We start from the raw sequence: 25,964 nt of genomic DNA on the forward strand, positions 1-25,964 counted from the left end.
TTGTATTACATTTTCAATGATGGACGCACTACTAAAACGAAAAAGAAAAACGACCAAAAGATTTTAAAAAGTTTCCTATGAATATGGTCAGTTCACAAGGGTGATTTTCGAAATATACATATAAAAAATCTGCGCTGAATCCAAGCAGATTTCTACACCTCAAAATTACACCTTTTTTTTTTTTTCTTTTTTTCGTGTTTTTGACACTTTTTTTTGTTGTAAAAGATTTTTTCAGGCAGATTTTTTTTTACTTTATTCAATTCTATAGTACTTTTCTCACAAGCGTTTTTTGTTGTGTTTACACGCAAAAAAAAAGCGTGTATGTGCAAATGGTGCAGGTTTTTTCTGCTTCACATTAATTTGAATGGGAAAATCAGTGCTGATTCTACCCCAAGATAGAACATGCTGCTTCTTTTTTTTACAGGCTTTTTTGTAACACGTGTAAAAAAAAGAAGCAAGTGCTGCTTCCCATTGAAATGAATGGAGGGCTGTTTGGAGGCGTTTTTGCAGCAGATTTGGAGCTGATTTTGAGGCCAAAATCTCAGTGCAAATGGCCCTTCCTGTAAGAAGCATCCCTTTAATTCCAGGATTGTAAGAAAATTACCAAATGACCTTCTTTTCTTTATCCTAGTTTCTCGTGAAGCCGCCTCTTTGTGCCAAAGCCTTACCACTTTCCAGACCTCACCATTGGACATGGCTCCAGAATTGGCGCGGGCTGTTACCAACGTAGTTTGCTCATTGTGTTTCAACACAAGATATAGCAAAGGCGATGAAGAGTTTCAGACCATGCTAAGATACAGCAAAGGCATTGTGGACACTGTGGCAAAGGACAGCCTGGTTGACATATTTCCCTGGCTTCAGGTATGGACATCATGGAAGGTAGAACTTCTACCATCTGTACTGCAAATTAGCAATGGAGATGGACATAAATGATGGGACAACTGTTAGGTGTGATTTTGTGTTACTTATGGAGGTTGTGAACTTCTTCCTCCCTACCAACGGCATGTCCGATCTTCCATAACGCAGTGGAACAGTTCGTTTTTTCCTACATCACATTTCTGGTTTTCTGGATGCAAATCGAGATCTAGCTTGGGCTTCTTTCACACTGGCATTAGGGTTTCTGTCTGGCAGGGGAACAGCCTGCCTGATCTGTACTAACGTTTGCACACGCGTGCCGCCGTAAGTCCTCCCCGGCTCCATTCATCCTGCGTTTTTTATCCGGCCGCCTCTCGCCATGTTTGCCGTGCTGCGGCCGCATCTCTGGCCCATCCCCATTATAGTGAATAGGGCCAGCGGGGACTTCCGGCAGCACACGAGTGCAAGCGTTAGTACGGATCCAGCAGGCTGTTCCCCTGCCAGAACAGCCTGCTGGAAAAGCCTAACGCCAGTGTGAGAGGAGCCTCAGTGCAAAGTTTGAGCAACCAGGAATGCTGGGAAATGTATGTCTGGAAGCCTGCAGAATTGCAAAAGCACTTCTGGAATACAATACAGGATGCAGCTCCAGATCAGACAAGATAAGTAATGTGATGTATTTACAACGTTGCGAAACTTTTTAATAATAATTCTATTGTATACAGTAAAATGGTGGACATAAACATTGAAGGGTTACCCCCCTCTGGACATTTATAGCATATTTGCAGGCTGTGCATTTGCAGCTCGTCTCATTCACTTCCATGTGAGATCTGCAAATAGCCAAGCATGCATACTCTGCTATGGAAGTAACTCAGGATTGGTCATCATTACCTGATCAGTGGGGGTCCGACACTGAGCACCTCTGCCGATCAGCTGTTTGAAGCTTACCAAGCACAGTGCCGTCCATTGGAAAGCGTCTGTGCTTGATATTTCAGCTCACTGGTGGAAATCACTGATCAAAAACTAACCAAACACTGACTATGTGAAAGCAGTCTTAGGCCCCTTTCACACGAGCGAGTTTTCCGCGCGGGTGCAAATTCTAAATTTTTCACGCAGCCCTGGCCCTTTAGAAGTGACTGGTGCTTCAGTGAAAAACTCATTGCATCCAGATGTAATCCGGATACAATGCGTTTTTCACTGATGGTTGCTAAGAGATGTTGTTTGTAAACCTTCCGTTTTTTTTTATCATGTGTGTGAAAAATGCATCAAAACTGATTGCAACCGCACGTAAAAAAATGAAATGCTGAACGCAAATGCAGACTAAACTAACGGAACTTGCTTGCGAAATGGTGCAGTTTCACTGAACGCATCCTGACACAATCCGTATCGTTCGTGTGAAAGAGGCCTTATAGCTTAAAAATGGTGAGAAATTGAGACATATTAGAAAACTATACAACTTTTCATGTATACAAAAATCAGGGCGATGTTCACACAACGGATTTTCCATATGTAAAAATCTGATGTGTATTTCCTTTAGAATCCACGGCAGATACCTGAGGCTGCAGTTTTAGATGCTGCGGATTCGCTCCATTATACCATAGAAGCACGCCGCTGCAGTTTCCATGTGAAATCCGCTTCAATAAGAGACCTGTCACTTATTTTTCCCTGCTGTGGATTTCAGTGCAGTCCCATGCAGATTTCCCACTGGCCTCAGTGAAGGGAGAATTTGATGTGGATTTCAGTGAAAAAATGTGACCATATCCTAAACTGTGTAAAACCAGAAAACCCCTTTAACACAGTGTGACAACTCAAGAAGCCCTGTCTATAGATACTGATGGTGCAGTGTGCTGCTTCCTATAGGCCTTGTGATTGCAGCCATTAGATGCATAATAAAAGCCTAAAACCAACAATAAGGGGAATAAAATGGTTGTCTTTTAATGTTGTCAGATATTTCCAAACAAGGACCTCGATTTATTGAAAGAGTCAGTAACAACCCGGGATCAGCTGCTCCTGAAGAAACTGAAAGAGCATGAGGTAGGTGTGATAAAAAATATGCAAAAATATTACTGTACACATCATATATGCATTAGTAATCATTTTCTCACAAACATGTTTATGATGCCTAGTATGCAAAATAGTTTATACCAGCCAAACCAGGGGCAGCCATGTGTAGAAAGCACATTTCTGGGGTTCTAGCCCCTCATCTGAATTGATTGGCTGGATAAGATACCTTAGACGTGGCACGCGTGGGGGTAAAAGTTGTGGTGGCACTGTTTGGGTACGAGCACATGGCACGGCCGGTCTGCATTGTTAATGGCTGCGCAGTATTGCATTAGCTGCGTGGCCATTAACAATGTAGACCTGCTTAGGCTACTTTCACACTTGCGGCAGAGTGATCCGGCAAGCAGTTCCGTTGCCGGAACTGCCTGCCGCATCCGGCAAAACGGAACTCTATGCCGGAAAAGGAAAACGCAAGTGTGAAAGTACCCTTAAAAAGTTAAGTCTCATTATATTAATAAGGTCCCAAGGGTTCTTGGTCGCACCATGGCCACATCCTGAACACCACACGGCTGCGCCATGTGGTCCTACCGTTTCTCATTAAAGAGAGACCTATTTTTTTTAGGCAACAGCACTGATTTAGAGATGCCTTAGATGCAGTTCACGGGAGATACTGTTTCACATTGAGGGGCAAGGACCCTGAAACAGTGATGTCTGAAGATGGGTCTCTTTCTCTCTTCAATGAGAAAATTCTAAAAGGACTCGCCAATAAAAAATTACTATGGGAAATCTTAGTTTTATTGTAGTTTCTCCTTTAAAGGGAGTCTGCCACCAAGTTTGCCATGGCATTAAAGGGAACCTGTCACCAAGATTTTGTGCATAGAGCTGGGGACATGGGCTGCTAGATGGCCACTAGCACATCTGCAATACCCAGTCCCCACAGCTCTCTGCGCTTTTATTGTGTTAAAAAACCTTTTTGATCAATATGCAAATGACCTGATATGAGTCCTGTGTCCGGAGATGAGTCAAGCGGAAAGGAGCCCAGCACCGCCCCGCGTCCTCCGAATCTCCTCCTTGCTGGCTGACGTCACAGAGCTGGAGGGCCGAAATCTCGCGATGCGCGAGCTAGCGCATGCGCAGTGTCGGCATCATGTTCAATCCCTGTGCTGGCATCAGCACAGGGAACGAACTACGCATGCGCTAGCTCGCGCATCGCGAGATTTCGGCGCTCCAGCTCTGTGACGTCAGCCAGCAAGGAGGAGATTCGGAGGACGCGGGCGGTGCTGGGCTCCTTTCTGCTTGACTCCTCTCCGGACACAGGACTCATATCAGGTCATTTGCATATGGATCAAAACTGTTTTTTAACACAATAAAAGCGCAGAGAGCTGTGGGGACTGGGTATTGCAGATGTGCTAGTGGCCATCTAGCAGCCCATGTCCCCAGCTCTATGCACAAAATCCTGGTGACAGGTTTCCTTTAACCGGCGGATGCGCACTGCATATATCAGTTTCTCTGCCCATAGTGGGCAGAGCACTGCGCATGCCTGGGCCCGGCAGTGAAGTGTGCAGAAGAAAACTGAAGAGGATGACGCAAGATCAGTACAGTAGGGACCAGAGGACACCATAGGGAGGGGTTAGGAGTGCAGATCACCAAGGGCCTGGGCACTTACAGCCAGGACGCCGCCCCAGGGCACTTGTGTGTCCTCATTTTTAACTTGGATTGTCAAAGTGAAAGAGAACCGAGGGCTGGGCCAACAGATTCAGAGGGTACACAATGCCACACAGACAGCGGTTCTTTTACAACACTTGCATTTACTGAACAGTTATAGTGAACAAGTAGCTGAGCATACATAAACAGAATGGTAACAGAGCATAAACCAACAGTAAGAATAATACTGTCTAACACTAACCCAGTACTTGCGTAATTGTCCCCAATGTCCATAAGGCAGCCTGGCTGCGCCTGAATGTTCCTGAGCAAGCTTTAATGTTGGGGTGCAATACTATTTGTAATCCAAAGAAGGTGAATTTTGTATCCTGCAGCTTTAATATATGTCCCAAAGTGTCACTGGAACAGTGCAATGAGATGTGACGTGGTAGAGCCGCACTTAGGCCCCTTTCACACGGGCGAGTATTCCGCGCGGATGCGATGTGTGAGTTGAACGCATTGCACCCGCACTGAATACCGACCCATTAATTTCCATGGGGCTGTTCACATGGGAGGTGATTTTCACGCATCACTTGTGCGTTGCGTGAAAATCGCAGCATGCTCTATATTCTGCGTTTTTCACGCAACGCAGGCCCCATAGAAGTGAATGGGGTTGCGTGAAAATCGCAAGCATCCGCAAGCAAGTGCGGATGCGGTGCGATTTTCACGCACGGTTGCTGGGAGACGATCGGGATGGAGACCCGATCATTATTATTTTCCCTTATAACATGGGTATAAGGGAAAATAATAGCATTCTGAATACAGAATGCATAGTAAAATAGCGCTGGAGGGGTTAAAAAAAATAAAAATAAAATAAAAATTTAACTTACCTTAATCCACTTGATCGCGAAGCCGGCATCTCCTTCTGTCTTCATCTTAGCTGTGTGGAGGAACAGGACCTGTGGTGACGTCACTTCTGTCATCACATGGTTCATCACATGATCCATCACCATGGTAAAAGATCATGTGATGACCGGAGTGACATCACCACAGGTCCTGTTCCTCCACACAGCTAAGATGAAGACAGAAGAGATGCCGGCTTCGCGATCAAGTGGATTAAGGTGAGTTAAATTTTTTTTATTTTTTTTTAACCCCTCCAGCGCTATTTTACTAAGCATTCTGTATTCAGAATGCTATTATTTTCCCTTCATAACCATGTTATAAGGGAAAAGAATACAATCTACAGAACACCAATCCCAAGCCCGAACTTCTGTGAAGAAGTTCGGGTTTGGGTACCAAACATGCATTTATCACGCGAGTGCAAAACGCATTACAATGTTTTGCACTCGCGCTGAAAAATCGCGCGTGTTCCCGCAACGCACCCGCACCTTTTCCCACAACGCCCGTCTGAAAGAGGCCTTACTGTTCCTTGGATACTTAAGCGGACTCGTGGAGTTTTCTCCCGGATCCACTGGTCCACTTCCGAACTGGACCGTACAGCCACGTGATTCCCTCAGCATTCACCAGGCAGCCTCCATCTGGTCTCTTCCTGCTCTGCCAGGAAACTCCTGCCCTTCACAGGGAGACTGTGTTGCAGCAAGTCATTTTCAAAGTGCAGCCTCAAACCTGCATTTACAGTTCACTATCACCCTTCTGAGGGTCCTACTAAGCCCCTAAATTAGCATTATTTGAACTTTGAAAGGTAAAACTGAATATAACTATTCTATACTGAACAACTCCATTGTAACTTTGTATGTACTTTGTCGCTATCTACTGACAGAAGAAAGACATTGCAGGCATGATACACTTTACATTCAATAGCAATGGTGAATCATGATTACACCCTTACAAAAGTTTTCTATTCTGCACAGGTCACAGAGCAAAAAAAACAAGGAAACGGAGCTCATAGTACTGTATAAAAAAATATGATTTTATTGTAACATGATTAAAATATAAAGCAATAAGTAGTATGCCGTTAAAAAGTGAAAAGAAGCAGAACAAGAACGCCACCCTGGAATAGCACACGTGTGAAATATAAAAGATAATGATCAATGAAGTTGATTATATATGGTACAGTGACCAGCCATTGACCAAAAATGCAGCATGAGTGACAGTTGAGTCAGCAATCAAAGGAGAACCTACATGGCAAAAAATGGAACAGGGTTTGCATGCGAGTGCAGCATAAGCGAAGTGAAAGCAAACCCCAATGATGACCAGGTATCAAAATAACCTGACTCTAATGCCGTATAGGTAAAAAAGGAAAGCAAAGACTCACCAAAAAAGACTGTGTGCTATATCACCCAGGATGGCGTTACCCCAACGCGCGTTTCGGCGTGCCTTCATCCGGGGGTAACGCCATCACTGTGAATCATCTATTTACAGGCTCTCTCCACCAATCAGATGTTAATTGTACATACTTGTCCCCAGCTGTGCATGTATACTGGCGCGCGGGGCTCAAGTCAAACCGCGCCCAGCTACCTCCCGGCCGGCGTCCCGCCTACACGTCCACATCACTTGACGAAGTCACATGATCGGACAATGGAGGCGTAAGGACGCACAGGCGAGAGGCGCCTGGGGGAGGGGGGAGAGAAAAAAAGGGGGGGGGGAGAGGAAAAGGAAGGTAGAAAAATGATGTGACAGTGCATGATAGAGAATGAGAACATGATTGCCTTGATTACACTCAAGATAAAAAGTGTATATATATATATGAAGGAAAAAAATCATGATGGGGATGAAGAAAAAAGAAGAAAAAGGGAAGAATATATATATATGCAAAGGAATATATATAAAAATATATATGTAAAGTTGAAGTAATGCTCCAACAAAGGCTCGGTGGCAAAAGGAGCAGACAAAGGAGAGGTTTATTTTTCGCAGGCATAAATAGGTAGAAGGTGTGAAGATGTTACATCCTATGGAAAAAAGGAGGGAGAGAGCATGTTAGAAAAATTTATAAAAAATAACTAAAAAAGTAAAAAAATAATGATGGGATCCACAGGCGTGGTCCCAGCGGTTACAGGAAGGATGAGAAACCCAAATTGTCATTTAGGTTCCTGGGGCATAAAGTCCCAAGAGTCCAAATCCAGCGGCTCTCCTTTTGAGCTAGCCTCTTGGATACATTGCCTGCACGTAAATCGACCTGAACACAGTCAATCCCTCTAACCTTTAGAAGTCTGGGATTACATGAGTGAAACTCCTTAAAATGTCTTGCAATTGGTTTAGGAACTTCATCCTCTTATTTCCTGTGCATTAAGGATATCCTTTACATGTTCACGTACGCAAATCTTTAGTTCGCGTGTTGTCAAGCCCACATATATCTTAGGGCATGGGCATGACGCATAGTATACTACCCTAGAACTAGAACATCTAAGAGAATGGTGGATCTTAAAGGACCTAGTTCCAGAGGAATCCACAAAGTCAACTGCTCGTTCCATGTTAGGACATGCGGCACATCTGCCACATGGTCTAAAACCAGTTCTTGGTCTGCCTTGTCCAACACAAAGTTGGGGAGATGCTGGTTGTAGATAGCTTCTGACTAGATTATCTCGTAGCGTACAGGTCACAGAGAAGCCTAGAAAACTCTCCCATAGAAATCAATGAGGTCCCCTCCTGACCATTGTGTCCATGGACCATGGGGCTGCCATAAAGCAATTTTCTTAATACCTTCTAAATCAGGGATGAGCAACCTCCGGCACTCCAGCTGCTGTGAAACTACAACTCCCAGCATGCACATGGCTGCTTTTGTAACTCCCATAGAAGTGAAGGGAAGATTCTGGGAGTTGTAGTTTCAGAACAGCTGGAGTGCCGGAGGTTGCTGTTCCCTGTTCTAAATGCTATTAAAGGGGTTTACTGAGATTTTTATACTGATCACCTATCCTCAGGATAGGTCATTACCAGAGGAATAGCTAAAGGGGATGCAGAGGTAGCAGGTGCTACCGGGCCCAGGAGCCTGAGGGGACCTAAAGACCCTTGTGTCGCATAAGACACCGATATTATAGAAAGTACATGCTGGTCAAGTTACACCTCTGGCTGGAGGAGGAAGGGGTTGGGTCAAGAATTTGGCATGGTGGGGATGCAGTTTAAATTTTTGCCTCAGGCAGCATGAAGGCTATGTGCTTCCCTGCCCCTGGCCACAAGGGACTGAGGGAAGGGGGGCCCAAGATGAACTCTTGCACCAGGGCCCATGAGCCTTTAGCTACGCCCCTGGTCATTAGTATCTACTCAGTGGGGTCTGACACTTGGGACCCCTGTCTATCAGCTGTTTGAGAAGGCACTGGGATTCCTGTGAGTGCTGCGGCCCTCTCCATGCTCACTAGGCACAGCGCTGTACATTATATAGCAGCATGATACCAAGCTGTGCCTGGGTGAGCAATGAGAGGGCCGCAGCGCTCACAGGAATCCCACTTCCTTCTCAAACTGCAGATCAGCAGGGGTCCCGGGTGTTGGACCCCCACCAATTAGATACTGATGACTAGGGATGAGCGAATCAAAGTGGTACCTTGGAACCGAACCAGAGTTCAGGAAATAGTTTTTTACAGTACAAATTAATTTATGAAGTTATTGCGCGAAGTCTCGCAAGACTTCCTGAAGCAATAACTTTGGCTCATTGGAGCCAATGGATTCTAATACTGTACGGAGCTCCTGCTCCGTACAGTATTAGAACAAATTTTTATGTGAATCTACTTCGGATGTTTCATCTGAAGTCTATTTGCTCATCCCTACTGATGACCTATCCTGAGGATAAGTTTTTTCATCTCTAGATATTGACATGAAAAAATAACATCACCAAAATTCTTAAAAATATGTTTAACATAAAAAACATGATTTAATCAACAGGTCTTTGTCTAATGACACATTCCCTTTAAATCCTCCTATCTCACTCCTCTGTCCTAATCGCCTCTCCTACCTTCTCACCATTACACTCCCTTTGTCTCACCAACAATCTCCACCACCTGGTGCCACCAGCCAATGCCATCTATATTATACTCCTGTTCTTGGAGGCAAAATGGCCCCCGTTATGGCTCCTTGCAGGCATTCGAGCCCACTGGTCACTCTTTAGGATCAGTAAGGACATTGTACCATCACAATTTTGAGAATGTGAGTCCAGAAAAAGCACTTGTCACTGGCAGTGGGTATCTGACACACCCTGAAATGCTAGGATTGCTCTGAAGTTGCCTCCATAACGTGGAAAACTCAACATTTTGCTTGTAATGGGAAAACAATACAGATCGGCTGTGGCCATCCACCCTAGTAATGTCCCGAGTGTAACAATACTAATTATATATTGCGTCTTGTAGGAGGTTATAATGGTTCTTTCACATAGTAGCACCATGTCCTTGTCTTTACATTGCTGTTCCCAGTAGTAGTAATACATCTGAGCATGTGTTTGAGGCATCTGGTTCCTGATATTCCTTTCCATATGTTGCAGGAGGCATTTTGCAGTGAAACGGTCAATGACCTATTAGACGCTCTTCTGAAAGCCAAACTCAGCATGGAAAATAACAACAGCAATATCTCCAATGATGTGGGGCTGACAGAGGATCACATCCTGATGACCGTTGGGGATATATTTGGAGCAGGAGTAGAGACAACCTGTACAGTGATGAAATGGGCAATTGCATATTTATTACACTACCCAGAGGTAGGGGTATTAGTATTTAGTAGATATTTTTGCGTTATCTTATTAGAGTCAGAACTGGTTCAAAAAAATGTTGTCAAATTTTTGCAATGGGATCTGCACATGACTTGCGGAGTGGATTTTTAATTTGCACCATGTCAATTTATGTGGTAAATGTCCACTACAGATTTCAATCTTTGCAAAGCAGAGGGTGAAATATGCGGCAGGCCTGCAGCATTGACGCAATGAACTTCGCAACACACCCTAAAAAAATAGTTTTCTTATTATAACAACCCCTTCTGAATCCAGCATTATCAATGTGTATAAGCCGCCAATGATCAGCTATTTTCGGCAGGTGCCGCTGTAGGAGAAATATACTGTAGTGTTACATGGTGGATACTCAAATCTATATTTGTCATGAATGATTTGGGGACCCCCTCTACAATATCCATGTGAAGAAGGGTTGTCTTTGTGGGACAATCACTTTAATCATAAAGGTCGTTGTATTTATACATTATAGGTACAGAAGAAGATCCAGGAGGAAATGGATGCGAAGGTGGGATTTGGGAGATGTCCACTACTAAGCGACAAAAAAAATCTTACACTATTTAGAGGCCACCATAGCTGAAGTTCTAAGGATTCGTCCTGTCTCCCCTCTACTGATTCCTCATGTAGCTATGAAAGATACCAGGTGGGAATTTACATGAATCTTGCCACATGGTGGGAAGACAATATAAAACACTTTGAAAGATTGACTATGTTTTGCTACTTAATGGACTGCACTTTAAAGGGGTAGATCTACATTTTAACAACCATATTGTTGACATATGATTATAGTCCTTTGGGGGGGGGGGAATTTGAACAGTTTGGATATATTTTTTGTCTGTATGATTAGCATCGTCATCATTATAAAATGTCATACTCCACCCCCTTAGGTCCTGCACCATGCATAGCACAATGTGCTTGTTCTGTCCAGTATGCATGGTTGGCTGATTTAAAGGCTATGGACACCTTTTGGGAGCAATTTTTTTTATATTTTTTTGTTTTGTTATTGCATTGTGCTCATTTTTAGCTAAAATATGTATTTTTTTCAATATTTAGCCCCTTTCTCTGTACAGCTTTGAGATTCTCTAGCACCATGATCTGTTTATACTGTTTCCCATCCGGCAGCTCAGTTAACGAGTCCTTATCTCTGATCTCCTGACGTCATAAACACTCATTATAGCTCAATTCTTATCTTACTGATGAGAATATGTGTTTATGAGCAGAGAGTAGTTCAAAGATAAGGCAACTACAAAGCTGGCAGATAAGATCTCAAAGTGAAAGTAAAGGGCCCTTTACACGGGCCAAGAATCACATAGATCTCGCTCATAGTAATGCTCGTTAGCGATGATCGGACGGTGTAAATGTAGCGCTCGTTCAACGGGTAATTGGATTGTTTGTGCGAACACAAAAATCCTCGTTTCCCAACAGCAGATCGTGCTGCGTAAACATGATCTGCTGCTAGGAAACAACAAGTCGTTATGGGGAACAGCAATGGCATTAGCGATCACTTCTCTCCATCTTTAGAGGAGATCGCTGTATGTAAATCTCCTCCACCGGGAACCCTACCTTCCTGCTAATCTGCTGTAATATCGTCCCGTGTAAAGGGACCTTAAGATGCTCACATCTAGGCAAAGAGTTAACCCTTTATAACAAAAATTGCTGATTTTTCTTTTAACAAAGACCACTTGAAAAAAATTATTTTTAGCCCAAAATGAGCAAAATGCAATCATAAATTTTTTTTACTCTGAAGGTGACCATAGCCTTTAAGCATAATAATAGAGGGGAAGGCAGTGCTAATTACCAATGGAAACACGTCTGCTAGTTTGACACATCCTAACATTAACAATATGTGAAGTATACTTACTGCTCATACATAAGATGATATTGTACATCATATAGATATTTATATTTCTTTAATAGCATTGGAGAATACACCATACCTAAAGACACCCGGGTGGTTGTAAATCTGTGGTCCATGCATCACGACGAGAAGGAATGGGTGCACCCTGGAGACTTTAATCCAGGTTTGTGGAAAATTTTTATAGAAATCATTTCGAAAACCCAATGAATTATTGAAAATTGTGAAATTTGTGAAACATAAGTTCACGTGAACAACCATCTGCAGAGGAAACATCTCCTACTCTTCAGATAAAATCTGATATGATAATCAGGAAAGTCAATCAGTAAGGATTGCTATGTTGCCGTAGAAACATAGATACAGTAATTGTTATTGATGCTCTTTATCAGTTATATCTGCCTCATTATCCATGTCTTTATGACAGTCTTTATTGAAGTTCTTAGTTTTCCACACTGTAGCCTAAGAGCTGAGCTATGACCATAAAAGAGATCAGACTGCTGGGTGAAAGGTCGACCCCAGAGAACGATGGTCTCTTCAACCTTGTCCCTTGGTTGTACAGTCCTGATCAAAAGTTTAAGACCACTTGAAAAATGGCAAAAAATCATATTTTACATTGTTGGATCTTAACAAGGTTCCAAGTAGAGCGTCAACATGCAACAAGAAGAAATGAGAGTGAGACAAAACATTTTTTGAGCATTCAATTAATTGAAAATAACGATTAAACTGAAACAGGCTGTTTTTCAGCTGATCCAAATTTTAGGACCACATGCCTTTTTAAAAGGCCAAATCTGTGCAAAGATGTGGATTCATTGTCATGGGGTGCTTTTTCCTTCAGTGGAACAATGGAGCTTCAGGAAGTGCAGGGGCGTCAAACGGCCGCTGGCTATGTCCAGATGTTGCAGAGAGCATTCCTCATGACTGAGGGCACTCGTCTGTGTGGTAACGACTGGGTTTTTCAACAGGACAATGCTACAGTACACAATGCCCGCAGGACAAGGGACTTCTTCCAGGAGAATAACATCACTCTTTTGGCCCATCCTGCGTGTTCCCCTGATCTAAATCCAATTGAGAACCTTTGGGGATGGATGGCAAGGGAAGTTTACAAAAATGGACAACAGTTCCAGACAGTAGATGGCCTTTGTGCGGCCGTCTTCACCACTTGGAGAAATGTTCCCACTCACCTCATGGAAACGCTTGCATCAAGCATGCCGAAACAAATTTTTGAAGTAATCAACAATAACGGCGGAGCTACTCATTACTGAGTTCATGTTTGGAAGTTGGATTTCTGTTTTGGGGGGGTTTCGTTTTTGTTTTTTGTTTTTTTAGGTGTGGTCCTAAACTTTTTTGATCAGCTGAAAAACAGCCTGTTTCAGTTTATTCGTTGTTTTCATTAAATTGAATGCTCAAAAAATGTTTTGTCTCACTCCCATTTCTTCTTGTTGCATGTTGAAGCTCTACTTGGAACCTTGTTAAGATCCAGCCATGCTAAATAGGATTTTTTGCCATTTTTCAAGTGGTCTTAAACTTTTGATCAGGACTATCACTTCTGATGCAACCAATCCTTTGAATGGGAATCTGTAAAAGTTCCATATCATACACAGGGAATTGTAGGGTTTTTTCGGTGTTTTCACGAGCAGGCAATGGTATAAAAAAAAATTAAATCCCCCACCTGCAACTTTCCAGTCCCACTGCTTCAGTCCCCTCTGCTCTGGTCCCCAGTGGTCCTGCAGGCATGACATGTGTGGCATCCAAACACTGGCCTCACCGGTGCATGGGGTGGCGTGCTTAAAAGGGTGCAGGTTATTTATTTTATGCCATTGCCTACTCTTAGCCAAATTTTTTTAAAACTCTGGATAACCACCTTTATGTCTGGTATACATTTCAAAATAAAATTCAGAAAGTAACATGTCTGGGGCAGCCAGGCGCTTCCATGTTAAGATGTACAGGAATGAGGTCTCCCAGGATATTTCTAGGATATGCCACCAATGTCAGATAGGTGCGGTTCCCACTTTTGGGACCTGCACCTATCATTAAAATGGGACCCGCAAAGGAGAGTGTACCATGCATGTGCGGCATACACTCCATTCACTTCTATTAGAGTTTCTAAAAGGGCTGGGCGAGTGCGCTCGGTTACTTTCGGAACTCCCCTAGAAGTCAATGGAGAGTGCACTGTGCAAGTGTGGCCCCAGTCCATTCACCTCAATGTAAGTTCTGGAAATAGCCTAGCCGATGCTTGGCTATTTTCAGCACTCCCATACAAGTGAATGAAGACCGGCTGAGCTGTCGCATTCACGGAGCCCAATTCTCTGGGACCCGCACGTCTCTGACATTGGTGGCATATTTTAGCATTATGCCACCAATATCTTAGATGGACAAACCCCTTTAAAGGGGTTCTGCAGTTTATTTTAAACTGATGATCTATCCTCTGGACAGATCATCAGCATCTGATCAGCGGGGGTCCAACACCCGGGACCACTGCCGATCAGCTGTTTGAAAAGGCAGTAGCGCTGCGGCCTTCTCACTGTTTACCACAGGCCCAGTGATGTCACGACTAGTATCAATGGCGTGGGCGGGGCTAAGCTCTGTTCACTTGAATGGAGCTTAGCCGCGCCCAGGCCAGTGATACTAGTCGTGGCGTCACTGGGCCTGTGGTAAACAGCAAGAAGGCCGCGGTGCTACTGTAAGCCGCTGCCTTCTCAAACAGCTGATCGGCGGGGGTCCCAGGTGTCGGACCCCCGCCGATCAAATGCTGATGATCTATCCAGAGGATAGATCATCAGTTTAAAAAAACTGCAGAACCCTTTTAACCACCTCAGCTCCCCTAGCTTAAACACCCTTAATGACCAGACCACTTTTTACAATTCTGCACTACACTACTTTCACGGTTTATTGCTCGGTCATGCAACTTACCACCCAAATGAATTTTACCTCCTTTTCTTCTCACTAATAGAGCTTTCATTTGGTGGTATTTCATTGCTGCTGACATTTTTTCTGTGCCCCTCACGGAATACCTTGGGGTGTCTTCTTTCCAAAATGGGGTCACTTGTGGGGTAGTTATACTGCCCTGGCATTTTAGGGGACCTAATGAGTGAGAAGTAGTTTGAAATCAAAATGTGTAAAAAATGTCCTGTGAAATCCTAAAGGTGCTCTTTGGAATGTTGGCCCTTTGCCCACCTTGGCTGCAAAAAAGTGTCACACATGTGGTATCGCCGTACTCAGGAGAAGTTGGGCAATGTGTTTTGGGGTGTCTTTTTACATATACCATGCTGGGTGAGAGAATATCTCTGTAAATTGACAACTTTGTATAAAAATTTTTTAAAAGTTGTCATTTACAGAGATATTTCTCACACACAGTATGGGTATATGTAAAAATACACCCAAAACACATTGCCCTACTTCTCCTGAGTACGGCGATACCACATGTGTGACACTTTTTTGCAGCCTAGGTGCGCAAAGGGGCCCAAATTCCAATGAGAATCTTTACGATTTCACAGGGCTTTTTTATGCATTTGGATTCCAAACTACTTCTCACGCTTTAGGTCCCCTAAAATGCCAGGGCAGTATAAATACCCCACAAGTGACCCCATTTTGGAAAGAAGACACCTCAAAGTATTCCGTGAGGGGCATGGCGAGTTCCTAGAATATTTTATTTTTTGGCCCAAGTTAGCGGAATTTTTATTTTTTTTTTCTTACAAAGTCTCATATTCCACTAACTTGTGTCAAAAAATAAAATCTCATATGAACTCGCCATGCCCCTCATTGAATACCTTGGGGTGTCTTCTTTCCAAAATGGGGTCACATGTGGGGTATTTATACTGCCCTGGCATTTTAGGGGCCCTAAAGCGTGAGAAGTCTGGAATATAAATGTCTAAAAAAATTTACGCATTTGGATTCCGTGAGGGGTATGGTGAGTTCATGTGAGATTTTATTTTTTGACACAAGTTAGTGGAATGGGAGACTTTGTGAGAAAAAAAATTAAAAATATCAATTTCCACTAACTTGTGTCAAAAAATGTCTGAATGGAGCCTTACAGGGGGGTGATCAATGACAGGGGGGTGATCAGGGAGTCTATATGGGGGTGATCAGGGGTTAATAAGTGACAGGGGGGGAGTGTAGTGTAGTGTGGGGCTACTTATTACAGAGCTACCTGTGTCCTCTGGTGGTCAATCCAAGCAAAAGGGACCACCAGAGGACCAGGTAGCAGGTATATTAGACGCTGTTATCAAAACAGCATCTAATATACCTGTTAGGGGTTAAAAAAATCGCATCTACAGCCTGCCAGCGAACGATCGCCGCTGGCAGGCTGTAGATTCACTCGCTTACCTGCAGTTCCTGTGAACGCGCGCGCCTGTGTGCGCGCGTTCACAGGAAATCTCGCGTCTCGCGAGATGACGCGTATATGCGTGACTCTGTGAGCCGCCTCCAGAACGCGATCCTGCGTTAGGCGGTCCGGAGGCGGTTAACCAACAGGTGCTTCCTGTACATTGGTGGAAGTTGTGTCCTGAATATAGATATCTTTTGGCTGGCTACATTTAGCTGACACCAGTCTCTATTTACCCCATACACGCGCACGCTTAGCAATGGCGAAAGGGCAATAAGCAGTTTCCTGGCATTTCTAGCAGTGGTCTGTGGTAATTCAGCTTGCTCGATCTCCTCTTCCTGGACACCTGTCATTGGGAGTCTCTCTACTGCAGCATAGACAACGGTGGGTTTAGCTAAATTTCATTAGTCTACTCCTAACAGATGCATATAATCTATAGACTTTGTCATTCAGTTTTTTTGTTTTTTTTCAATTTGTCCACAACAATTTTGTCAGATTTTTGGCTCAGTTTTCCAGAATCACAAACTAATTATTTTGTGGTATCGGTAACCTCTGTTTTTCTTGGTAGACTATTACATTGGCCATAATACAGTACTTGGGAAGGAACCATTTTTTTTTCTTGCTTTGTAAACAAATGTTATTTTTGAGCCTTTGAATCCTAGGCCCCCATACACATTAATGTATTGTCAGCCAAGCCGTCTGGCATTGGCTTTCACCTCTATCATCCCTGAAACACATACACACTCAGCCAACCAGAGCTTGTATTATGTGTGTGGGACAGTCGGAGGAGATAGCTGTCGGTTGAATGATTGTTCGGCTGAAAGCTATTGAAAATGTGTGAACATCATCCTCAATGCTATACTATTATATAGTATCCCAATTCATATAGTCACACTATGTTACTACTTATGTATTACAGATCGTTTCATGGATGAAAATGGACACCGTATGTACTCGCCAAGCCAAAGTTACCTACCATTTGGTGCAGGAATTCGAGTATGCCTTGGAGAAGCCCTGGCCAAGATGGAAGTCTTTCTTTTCTCTCCTGGATCTTGCAAAGGTTCACTCTGGAGATCCCTGAGGGAGATTCTTTGCCAGACCTGGAGGGGAAGTTTGGGGTTGTGCTTCAGGTGAAACCATTCAAGGTGACAGCAAAGCTGAGAGATGTCTGGAAGAACATTGACATCACTACATAAACCATGCACACTGCAATACATGGGGATCTCAGAGTACTTAAGAGTAATATATTAGTCAGGTCATGTGCGGGTAATCTGTTTTTATATGTAGTACCACAATAGTCTCTCACTGTCATGTCAGGCAGTGGGGGTCTATGCATTAATGGTATGGGCACCTGGAACTACGGTACAATGCAGATAGCGGGAAGGCTTTATTACATTACAGAAAATATCATTTGTAAATAGATTTAAATTTTTTTGCGTTGGCGGCTACTATGCTACTAAAAACATCAATTATCACTGAACTGGAAATACAGTTATTGTAAAAAGCAATTCAAAGATAGACCTAAACACACACTATACACGTAAAGGTCAGCAAAAACATTCTACCTTTTTCAAAGCAACCTGAATATTTTTGTAATTGCATGTAATAAAAATGTAGTATAGCCACTGAGTTATTCAATAAAGTATACATGTATAGCTCCACCTGCTGTTTGTTATTTATCCTTATTTCTCTGTCCACCTTGCTGAGGTATACGCACATGCTCAGTTCCATCCATGAAGTGCCACCAGCCATGTCTGCTGTTAAAAAGTTAAGAGAGCTGCAGCCTACTCTGGTTCATGCCCTGTGAGATACTCCCTCTACATACAGGGGTTTGATGCAGGCATTTGAAATGCAGCCATTTGAAATACATCTATTTTGTGCAAAGAAATATTTAATTTAGGCCTACACTGGTTCAGGCCCTGTGAGATACTCCCTCTACATACAGGGGTTTGATGCAGGCATTTGAAATACAGCTATTTGGTGCACCAATATTGAATTCAGGCCTACACTGGTTCAGGCCCTGTGAGATACCCCCTCTACATACAGCGGTTTGATTCAGGAATTTGAAATACAGCCATTTGAAATACATCCATTTTGTGCAAAGAAATATTTAATTTAGGCCTACACTGGTTCAGGCCCTGTGAGATACTCCCTCTACATACAGGGGTTTGATGCAGGCATTTGAAATAAAGCCATTTTGTGCAAAGAAATATTTAATTTAGGCCTACACTGGTTCATGCCCTGTGACATACTCCCTCTACATACAGGGGTTTGATGCAGGGATTTGAAATACAGCCATTTGAAATACATCCATTTTGTGCAAAGAAATATTTAATTTAGGCCTACACTGGTTCATGCCCTGTGAGATACTTCCTCTACATACAGGAGTTTGATGCAGGCATTTGAAATGCAGCCATTTGAAATACATCCATTTTGTGCAAAGAAATATTTAATTTAGGCCTACACTGGTTCATGCCCTGTGAGATACTCCCTCTACATACAGGGGTTTGATGCAGGCATTTGAAATGCAGCCATTTGAAATACATCCATTTTGTGCAAAGAAATATTTAATTTAGGCCTACACTGGTTCATGCCCTGTGAGATACTCCCTCTACATACAGGGGTTTGATGCAGGCATTTGAAATACAGCCATTTTGTGCAAAGAAATATTTAATTTAGGCCTACACTGGTACAGGCCCTGTGAGATACCCTCTCTACATAGAGGGGTTTGATTCAGGAATTTGAAATACAGCCATTTGAAATACATCCATTTTGTGCAAAGAAATATTTAATTTAGGCCTACACTGGTTCATGCCCTGTGAGATACTCCCTCTACAAACAGGGGTTTGATGCAGGCATTTTAAATACCGTCATTTGGTGCACCAATATTGAATTTAGGCCTACACTGGTTCATGCCCTGTGAGATACTCCCTCTACATACAGGGGTTTGATTAAGGCATTTAAAATACCGCCATTTGTTGCACCAATATTGAATTCAGGCCTACACTGGTTCAGGCCGTGTGAGATGCACCCTCTACATACAGGGGTGGGATTCAGGCATTTGAAATACAGCCATTTTGTGCAAAGAAATATTTAATTTAGGCCTACACTGGTTCATGCCCTGTGAGATACTCCCTCTACATACAGGGGTTTGATGCAGGCATTTGAAATAGAGACATTTTGTGCAAATAAATAATTCGTTTAGGACTACACTGGTTCATACCCTGTGAGATACTCCCTCTACATACAGGGGTTTGATTCAGGCATTTGAAATACCGCCATTTGGTGCACCAATATTGAATTCAGGCCTACACTGGTTCAGGCCGTGTGAGATGCACCCTCTACATACAGGGGTTGGATTCAGGCATTTGAAATACATCCATTTTGTGCAAAGAAATATTTAATTTAGGCCTACACTGGTTCAGGCCCTGTGAGATACCCCCTCTACATACAGGGGTTTGATTCAGGAATTTAAAATACAGCCATTTGAAATACAGCCATTTTGTGCAAATAAATATTTATTTAATTTAGGCCTACACTGGTTCATGCCCTGTGAGATGCTCCCTCTACATACAGGGGTTTGATGCAGGCATTTGAAATAGAGACATTTTGTGCAAATAAATAATTCGTTTAGGACTACACTGGTTCATACCCTGTGAGATACTCCCTCTACATACAGGGGTTTGATTCAGGCATTTGAAATACCGCCATTTGGTGCACCAATATTGAATTCAGGCCTACACTGGTTCAGGCCGTGTGAGATACACCCTCTACATACAGGGGTTGGATTCAGGCATTTGAAATACATCCATTTTGTGCAAAGAAATATTTAATTTAGGCCTACACTGGTTCAGGCCCTGTGAGATACCCCCTCTACATACAGGGGTTTGATTCAGGAATTTAAAATACAGCCATTTGAAATACAGCCATTTTGTGCAAATAAATATAATATTTATTTAGGCCTACACTGGTTCATGCCCTGTGAGATACTCCCTCTACATACAGGGGTTTGATGCAGGCATTTAAAATACCGCCATTTGGTGCACCAATATTGAATTCAGGCCTACACTGGTTCAGGCCGTGTGAGATACACCCTCTACATACAGGGGTTTGATTCAGGCATTTGAAATACCGCCATTTGGTGCACCAATATTGAATTCAGAATATGTATGGATGGGCACTCGTATATGGAGATATAGGACACAATTTATTTGTAAAACTTACAATAAAAACACAATATGAGATGAGAATATAAACATAAATAATAAATGATATAAAACACTATGTTAAAATACAATAGGAAACATTTGGCCTTATTTGTATATCGTTTTGGACCGAGATTGGCGGCCTAAATATCCTCGATTTGATGCTTGGTACAAGTCCTGGTTACAGGAAGAGGATAAATAAAGCAGCCAGCCTCTGCTCAATTCAGCAATATTTTCCTATAATTAGGTGCATAGGATTATCACACATCTGTCTATATAACCTATAATAATATATTTGGTCCTATATTTAGAATGCACAGATGTGCTTGAATGTCACTGGGTATTCGGTATCAATTTAACCTATGTCCAAAAATGGCGTTCCACATATATACTATTTCTTCTATATTTAGCGATCTCTGCAGGATATGTATGATCTCTTTTGTATCTAAAAGATACTGCTACATTTGTATCAAAGTTCGATCATTGAACGCAAGTCCTTAGTATAATTTGTTATTTCTCCTTGTGATTGATGTTACTACTTCACAAGTTTTGACCCACTGTGTGGGCTTACCTTTGCCTGTGTTTCTTTGCTTACTAGATGGGTTCACACTCCGCGATGTGTGCCGGCGTCCCGGCTATGGAGTTGATCACGTCCCACGTGTCTCTCAGCTGGTTGCAAAGTATGACTCAGTGGGAGGATTGCGTACCTCTCAGGCGCAGGTTAGTGACGTCTTAAGGTCTTTTTCTCGCAAAGTAGAGGAATTCCTTTTTCTTTACAGTGCACTTGTATCCATAGACGATGGGGTATTAGTCCAAGGTATTACGCCAGACGCGTTTCGGGGAGACGCTGTCCCCTTCCTGCCACTGAAAAAGGGGACAGCGTCTCCCTGAAACGCGTCTGGCGTAATACCTTGGACTAATACCCCATCGTCTATGGATACAAGTGCACTGTAAAGAAAAAGGAATTCCTCTACTTTGCGAGAAAAAGACCTTAAGACGTCACTAACCTGCGCCTGAGAGGTACGCAATCCTCCCACTGAGTCATACTTTGCAACCAGCTGAGAGACACGTGGGACGCGATCAACTCCATAGCCAGGACGCCGGCACACATCGCGGAGTGTGAACCCATCTAGTAAGCAAAGAAACACAGGCAAAGGTAAGCCCACACAGTGGGTCAAAACTTGTGAAGTAGTAACATCAAGACATCACAAGGAGAAATAACAAATTATACTAAGGACTTGCGTTCAATGATCGAACTTTGATACAAATGTAGCAGTATCTTTAAGATACAAAAGAGATCATACATATCCTGCAGAGATCGCTTAACATAGAAGAAATAGTATATATGTGGAACGCCATTTTTGGACATCGGTTAAATTGATACCGAATACCCAGTGACATTCAAGCACATCTGTGCATTCTAAATATAGGACCAAATATATTATTATAGGTTATATAGACAGATGTGTGATAATCCTATGCACCTAATTATAGGAAAATATTGCTGAATTGAGCAGAGGCTGGCTGCTTTATTTATCCTCTTCCTGTAACCAGGACTTGTACCAAGCATCAAATCGAGGATATTTAGGCCGCCAATCTCGGTCCAAAACGATATACAAATAAGGCCAAATGTTTCCTATTGTATTTTAACATAGTGTTTTATATCATTTATTATTTATGTTTATATTGTCATCTCATATTGTGTTTTTATTGTAAGTTTTACAAATAAATTGTGTCCTATACCTCCATATACGAGTGCCCATCCATACCTATTCTACATTTTAACCATTTTTGAGGGGTGATCTCAAGCTTTGGTTGGTGCACCTACCCTGAGGGTAACAGAGGTGAGCGGATCTCTCGAACTTTTCTTCAATATTGAATTCAGGCCTACACTGGTTCAGGCTGTGTGAGATACTCCCTCTACATACAGGGGTTTGATGCAGGCATTTGAAATACAGCCATTTTGTGCAAAGAAATATTTAATTTAGGCCTACACTGGTTCATGCCCTGTGAGATACTCCCTCTACATACAGGGGTTTGATTAAGGCATTTGAAATACTGCCATTTATTGCACCAATATTGAATTCAGGCCTACACTGGTTCAGGCCGTGTGAGATGCACCCTCTACATACAGGGGTTGGATTCAGGCATTTGAAATACAGCCATTTTGTGCAAAGAAATATTTAATTTAGGCCTACACTGGTTCATGCCCTGTGAGATACTCCCTCTACATACAGGGGTTTGATTAAGGCATTTGAAATACCGCCATTTGTTGCCCCAATATTGAATTCAGGCCTACACTGGTTCAGGCCGTGTGAGATGCACCCTCTACATACAGGGGTTGGATTCAGGCATTTGAAATACAGCCATTTTGTGCAAAGAAATATTTAATTTAGGCCAACACTGGTTCATGCCCTGTGAGATACTCCCTCTACATACAGGGGTTTGATGCAGGCATTTGAAATAGAGCCATTTTGTGCACCAATATTGAATTCAGGCCTACACTGGTTCAGGCCGTGTGAGATACACCCTCTACATACAGGGGTTTGATGCAGGCATTTGACATACAGCCATTTGAAATACATCCATTTTTTGCAAAGAAATATTTAATTTAGGCCTACACTGGTTCATGCCCTGTGAGACACTCCCTCTACATACAGGGGTTTGATGCAGCCATTTTAAATACAGCCATTTTGTGCAAAGAAATATTTAATTTAGGCCTACACTGGTTCATGCCCTGTGAGATACTCCCTCTACATACAGGGGTTTGATTCAGGAATTTGAAATACAACGATTTGAAATACATCCATTTTGTGCAAAGAAATATTACATTTTAGCCTACACTGGTTCAGGTCCTGTGAGATACCCCCTCTACATACAGGGGTTTGATGCAGGCATTTGAAATACAGCCATTTGAAATACAGCCATTTTGGGCAATGAAATATTTTATTGAGGCCTAGTCTGGTTCAGGCCGTGAGAGATACACCCTTTACATACTGTCGTTCTATTCTACTATTAATTAAACACCCATTTAGGGAAAGATCCTAAATTCGAAAAATATGAGGAGAGCTTCAAATAAGGGACGTGGCCCAGGTCGTGGTGCTGCTGGTGGAGCTCCTGTTGCAGGGAGAGTACATGGTCAATCTGTTCCAGCTACACGCACAAGTAAAACCCCTTCCTCAGGTGCGAGTAGGGGACAGAACCTGCAGCGGTATTTGGTCGGGCCTAATGCGGCTCTACGAATGGTGAGGCCTGAACAAGTACAGGCGATAGTAGATTGGGTTGCTGACAGTGGATCCAGTTCCTTCACATTGTCTCCCACCCAGTCTCCTGCTGAAAGACCACAGTTGGCACCTGCAGCCGATGTCCATCAGTCTTTCACCTCATCCCCTTGCAAATCAGCCAAGCAGTCTGAGCCCCAAGTCATGCAGCAGTCTCTTCTGCTTTTTGATGACTCTGTTAGCAGGGTTTCCCAGGGTTATCCACCTATCCCTGCCCCAGAAGTGGAAGAGATTGAGTGCACCGATGCCCAACCACTTATCTTTCAAGATGAGTACATGGGAGGACCATCTCAGCATGTCTCGGATGATGACGAAACACAGGTGCCAACTGCTGGGGCTTTCGAAAGTGTGCAGACCGACAAAGAGGGCAGGGGTGAAGACTGGGTGGAAGATGATGTGGAGGACGATGAGGTCCTCGACCCCACATGGAATCAAGGTCATGCGAGTGACCTATATAGTTCGGAGGAAGAGGCGGTGGTCGCACAGAGTCACCAGCACAACAGAAGAGGGAGCAGGGTGCAAAAGCGGAGCGGCCATCCTCTAGACAGTACGCCTCCTACTGCCCACTGCAGCAAGGGACCGAGCACACCAAAGCCAGCTCCAAGGAGTTCCCTGGCGTGGCAGTTCTTCAGACAATGTGCTGACAACAAGACACAAGTGGTTTGCATGCTGTGCAATTAGAGCCTGAAGCGAGGCATAAACGTTCTCAACCTGAGCACAACCTGCATGACCAGGCATTTAAGTGCAAAGCACGAGCTGCAGTGGAGTAGACACCTCAAAAACCAAGAAAGGTCTCTGGCTCCTCCTGCTTCCTCTTCTGCTGCAGTCGCGGCCTCTTCATCCACCTCTGGAGTGACAGTGCCACCTGCCACACCGCAAACAGAGGATCTGCCAGCAACACCAATACCTGGGTCACCAAGCATCTCCACAATGTCCCACGGAAGCGTTCATCTCTCCATCTCCCAAATGCTGGAGCGGAAGAGGAAGTACCCCCCTACCCACCCGCGATCCCTAGCCCTGAATGCCAGCATTTCTAAATTACTGGCCTTTAAAATGCTGTCATTCCGTCTGGTGGAGACGGATAGTTATAAAGGCCTTTTGGCGGTGGCTGTCCCACAGTACGTCGTGCCCAGCCGCCACTACTTTTCAAGGCTAGCCATCCCTTCCCTGCACAACCAATTAGGGGACAAAATCAGGTGTGCACTGCGCAACGCCATCTGTGGCAAGGTGCACCTGACTACAGATACGTGGAGCAGTGAGCACACCGGGTAAATGCAGCGGCGGCTGGGCCTGAGGCGGATAGCAGTTTGGCGCATGTCCTTCCACCACCGAGGATTGCAGGGTGCTTCAGTTTGCCTCCTGTTGCTTCCTCCTCCTACTCTGCTTCCACATCCTCTACCAGCTCCTCATCCGGTCAGCGTAACACCTTCACCACTAGCTTCAGCACAGCCAGGGGTAAACGACAGCAGGCTGTCACGACCCTTGGTTAAGTCGTGACTCTGTGTCTACACATGCGGTTGCCGTTGGCAACGGTGTTTGCATGCGAGGCATTTTCCCTGGGTTGTGGTGTTTCCCCATTTTTGGTTTGCACAGGGTTAATGTTCTGTGGTGGGTGTGACCTCTGGCCTCTTTATATGTTGGTGTGTTGCTGCCTGAGGTCAGAGTTTGCTTGTCAGCCTGTGTTGGAGCTTTGCTCCCTGGCTGTATGTTTGATGTCTGTGTGAGCCACCCTTATTTGTGATTCTGTTTCCTTTGCTGTGTCAGTTTGTCCCCTTCGGTGTGTTTCTGTTATTCCTCCCCCACCTGGTGTATGTAGTTGTGGTGTGGTCCCTGTTTGGAGGTTCGCATGGTGGTGTGATTGCTCCGGAAGGGGCTTGCTTTCCCGGAGGGGTTTAAGCGAAGGCAAGACTGTGGGTTTCCCAGCCTGGCGCCTCCGTCCATCTCAGCTGCGGCAGGTAAGTGTTTATAGCATTGTTATGTTGCTGTGTGACTTACCTGCTGTACTGTTTCACCCATAGTCTTGCATCCTGTCAGCTACTGGGCCTCTGGAGACGCCTGTCATCCGTGTCGTGGATGCACAGGTATTCTCTGCCCTGTCATCATTTGTAGGGCAATGCAGGGATTCCTAGGTCTCTAGGCACGTGGG

The 25,964-nt window shown here is 43.7% G+C and overlaps 1 pseudogene; it reads left to right on the plus strand.

Annotated features, from left to right (window-relative positions):
* The first annotated feature begins 663 nt into the window (after window positions 1–663).
* LOC121005167 lies at window positions 664–17,591 on the plus strand (annotated as a pseudogene).
* Window positions 17,592–25,964: the final 8,373 nt, after the last annotated feature.

The sequence above is a fragment of the Bufo bufo genome, chromosome 6, assembly GCF_905171765.1.
Source record: "Bufo bufo chromosome 6, aBufBuf1.1, whole genome shotgun sequence".
NCBI classification, from domain to species: Eukaryota; Metazoa; Chordata; class Amphibia; order Anura; family Bufonidae; genus Bufo; species Bufo bufo.